Source organism: Adiantum capillus-veneris, chromosome 9, assembly GCF_014529385.1.
Source record: "Adiantum capillus-veneris isolate H3 chromosome 9, ASM1452938v2, whole genome shotgun sequence".
Classification (NCBI taxonomy): Eukaryota; Viridiplantae; Streptophyta; class Polypodiopsida; order Polypodiales; family Pteridaceae; genus Adiantum; species Adiantum capillus-veneris.
The window spans coordinates 137000174-137003852 of record NC_140939.1 but is presented as its reverse complement, the minus strand read 5'-3'; the positions used below and the strand labels follow the sequence as shown (position 1 = coordinate 137003852).

At 42.4% G+C, this 3679-nt stretch overlaps 1 pseudogene across 1 annotated transcript; it reads right to left on the bottom strand.

Annotated features, from left to right (window-relative positions):
* Positions 1–790: 790 nt before the first annotated feature.
* Positions 791–3252, bottom strand: LOC147451234 (scarecrow-like protein 14; annotated as a pseudogene). Its single transcript, XR_015189318.1, has 2 exons — positions 2132–3252; positions 791–1667 (listed from the first exon to the last, which is right to left on the bottom strand). The product of XR_015189318.1 is annotated as a scarecrow-like protein 14 (transcript).
* Between the last annotated feature and the right edge of the window lie 427 nt (positions 3253–3679).

The window sequence follows — 3679 nt, the reverse complement described above, 5'->3', positions numbered from 1 at the left end:
AGAACACATTGCGTTGTTCACTTGAGATCCCGGGGAGTTCACTATGTAAAAATTGCATAAAGCACGTGCAAACAAAAGGTATTTAAATAATCTCTTACCTGTATATTTTAAAGTATTATATGTATCCCTTATGTATGCATTTTTGTAAAAAAAACTAGCTCTTATGTATGAAAAATTTCACTTTCTCAATTAAAAAACCCTTTATGTAAGTACATTTTTTTATAAATGTACCTAATTAAAAATGCCTTATTTTGTTTGCACGTGTTATCTTACATATTTCCTTATGGATGCCCCGGACTTGAGATGCTTAAACCTTTTTTGTTTGTTGTAGCAAATCACACTTTCCTGTGCAAATTGTTCGTGAGCGCTACCAGGGTCGCTTGGAACCCATGACCCACATCACAGAGGACGAGTACTCAACCAACCAAACTAGCTCCTTTGGGCTATTCACTTGAGATGCTTGAACTTTAATAAATGCTCCCGTTGCACTTGTGGTCTCTAGTAAAAATTCAAAAACTAGTTTTGAAAGGGGACAACATGAATTGTCTGTGTGCCTCCTCGCTCCAAAGTAGAAGCTTAAATTTAATAATACGTTTTTTGTTTTTCATGATATTAATTTTCCTTGACATGGCACACAATCCCCCCCCCCACACACACACACCTTCCCAAGCTCTTCAGATAGATTTACGGGCACTTGGACTCTAGACCTTGAGAAAACCATTCAAGCAACTTCCCAATTTTTCTAGCGGCCGGTAGTAAGCACTATCAAAAATAAACTTTCTTCACGATATTGGAGCAAGTTCTTTTCCCACTATGTCAAATACAAATGAACTAATATGCATCTTAAAGTTGATGAGCATTATATGGCAAAGAATATGACTTGGGTTGCATCTAGCAAAAATGAGCTAACTTGGCGTTGCACATGATGAGGCTGGTGATCTCCATGTAGACAAGGCATACAAAGTGCGGCCTCTCCACCCGAGTAAGAGATGCTTCCGGTCTTCTACAACCATGTAGTCCTTGTGCCAGCTTTTAAGCAACCCTTCCACTTGATATCTGGTGTTTGCATTCAAATCAAGCTGCTGCAGACCAGCTTCTTCTAAAACTGCCTGCCACCACTGCTAGTACTTCTCCACGCGCGCCGACACTAGCAAACCTTCGCATGCCACTACATTCACAATGGCCTTGCCTAAAACCTCACTCTCAAAAACCAACCTATCTTGATTCTTCCTTCCGATGAACGTGTCAAGTATGTCAAAAACGCAGGTAAAGTGAAAGAGAGCTTCCTTGAAGCGAGCTGAGTAGAAGGGAGTATTGTAGGCACCAGACACAACACCCTTTATGAACACATCCGGGCAGGTGCCACATAAGTTCTTAAAGCTCTCTAGCTTGACAAATTGTGGATCCAATATGCCGTCCATCACAAACCGCAAAAAGGATGTAGATATAGCCACAAATACCTCCCCTGGAAGCCTCTTTGTGCTCACAAAATCTTGCCAGTGTTTCTTCCCCGGCATCCCAACCCATGGAGTAAAATGGAAGGGAACCTTCATCAATGCTGCACACTTTGCTAATCTTTGGCCAGTTTCCTCCACTGCCGCAAAAATCGCATCAGTTTGGGCACGGGGCATTGAGTAATGTGGGATCACAAGTGCAATTAGCTGAACCTGCAGACAAACAAATGAATATACACAAGCAAAAGAATCACAACCTTGACATGGACAGACACACCCACACAGAGATATTTATATTTCCATTGATAATGCCATGTCCTATACATATAGTATATGTACGCACATACCCACACACAAATATTTGCATTTCCTGATAATCAATCTAATAAATATATTATAGAGTGCAAGCTCTGAACTCAAGGTGAGGTCATCCACAAGACACTTAGAGAGCCCGATAGTGCCCCTCGTCAGCTAAAAAGGCCACAAGGTTGAAACTTCCAGTTCATTGGACTCTCATGAAGACGGGAACATTTCCTCGCAAGTGAGTGACTCTTTCAAGCCTGAGGAATCACTTCTCGTGCACATTTTAGCCAACATGACCCTTGCCCAACCATGATACATGTTACAGGCTCCTCAGCATACACAGATAATGTTCAAAGGAAGCTCACTCTCCATACCTTTGGTGGCCCTCCAGGCAAGTCCAGCCAGCTTTTCGAAGAGTAATGGGTACTGAATGCCAGAAAATTGATGCTCCATGATGACCAATGTTGACGCTCCCTTTGCAACCCTCAATATTGTCTCATTCGAAAAAAGATGAGACGCTTGGGTAAATGGGCAGCTTGACATGTACTTCATTTGGGCCTCCAAGATCTCTGTGGACGATGGGCGCTGTTGAAGTAAATGTCCCCTGTACAATGACCAACCTGTGCCTGCAAACCTCGCATACAAAGCCTTCACAAAGTAATGCGCAAGACACTCTGCAGCAGTCCCATCAGGTGACATTTGCTGCTTCACTTTCCATGCTATGGCCTTGGCTGCATTTGTGTCATTCAAGCCAACTGCATAAGCACATTGCAAAAGCATGGCATTCAGGTAAATATACATAGGATTGTCAATCTTGATGTTAACATATTCCCCATAATGTCTTAGATTGCTGATGCTCATGTCCGCATACTTATGAAATCTTGGCTTGCCAATGCTCAAATCCTTCCGTGGTTTCAAAGCACTTCCTATCCTTTGGGCCTCATCGTGCTTGATGCTGCCATTGGCATACTTGACGGCATTAGAAACCTCGTCTCCTTCTCTCTCATGTAAATATTGATGGTCGACTAAGCAGACGTCTGAAGGGCCCCACATCAAGGACCTTGCTTGGCATGCAATTGAGACTGTGGGAGCTCTTCAAGCTATTCAAAAGTAGAAAACTATTGCGCATGCCTTTCCCCACAAGCTCTATCGAACATTTGGTCAAGCTTTCAAGGGTGCTCACATCTTCTTGAGGTTGTGGGAGCAGAGCCTGCTGTCGAGAGTGAATGTGGGAGCTCCAATTCAAGCTTAAAGCAGGAGAGTCTTCCTTCAAGATGGCAGCAAATTCAGAGGCCTTAGTATGAAAGGCAAACAATTCGCCAAAACTTGACAGGGAGGCATCTTGATCGTCTTGTTCAAAGAAATTTCGAATGTATGCAATGGCTTCCTGAGGGGGAAGATCATGACTGATGTGTAGTACATCGACTCCTTGTGCTGAGTGTGAGAACCCATCATTCTGCAGACTCTGAGCTTCTTGAGGGTTGCCATGATGCATTCTCTCTCTCTCTCTCTCTCTCTCTTTTATATATATATATATATATATATATATATATTTATATATATATATATATATATATATATATATATATATGTGCGTCTCTGTAAGTCTGTATGTGTGTGTGTATGTGTGTTTTTTTTTCCCCTTGCCAAGGCGGCGCGCGCACATACGCCGTAAGTCTTCCACCGTTGGCAGAAGTCACTCTCGTCTTTTCAATTTTCAGCAGCGGAATTGGTAAACGGAGACTAACGTATCCTTGATGAAAGGTGTCCTTCATGAAAGTGTGTGTGTGTGGGGTAAGTTTATAGATCACAACGTCGCCGACAAGTTTACACTTTATTTGCACCAAATTTGGTATGGTGTGTAGACCTTCTGTAGTTCACACCAAGATCACACTTTGTTCATGTTGAGTTCACACCAAATT